The sequence below is a fragment of the Salmo salar genome, chromosome ssa03 (genome assembly GCF_905237065.1).
Source record: "Salmo salar chromosome ssa03, Ssal_v3.1, whole genome shotgun sequence".
Lineage (NCBI taxonomy): Eukaryota > Metazoa > Chordata > Actinopteri > Salmoniformes > Salmonidae > Salmo > Salmo salar.
In genome coordinates, this window is record NC_059444.1 from 29463555 (window position 1) to 29464124 (window position 570).

Below are 570 nucleotides of genomic sequence, written 5' to 3' on the forward strand. Positions count from 1 at the left end.
GCAGCGACGCTCCCCATCCAACCTGACAGAGCTTGAGGATATGCAGAGAAGAATCGGATAAACTCCCCAAATACATACCCAAGAAGACTCAAGGCCGTAATCACTGCCAAAGATGCTTCAACAAAGTACTGAGTAAAGGTTCTGAATACTTATGTTAATGTGATATTTCCATTGTGTAGATTGAGGGGGAAAAAACAATTTTATACGTTTTAGAATAAGGCTGTAAAGTAACAAGATGTGGAAAAAGTCAGGGGTCTGAAAACTTTCCTGAATGCACTGTATCTCTCAAGTCAGAATTCAGCCCCACTCACAGGTCATGTTCTGGTTCTGCTGTCCAAAGAAATAATGTTTCAGCACTGATGCTTCAGATGGGTGTTTGTTTGAGGGCTTTCTATGTACAATCCATTCATAAAACCAAGGCATCCAATTTGTTCACCCCAAGCACATATTCTTTGTACAAGTCACTGAAGAAGCAAAGAGAATTCAGGGGGAACAAATAACAAAAGAACAAACAAAATGGGGGATGAATACAATGTCATCACGACAACAAAAAAAGACATCAATAGACAG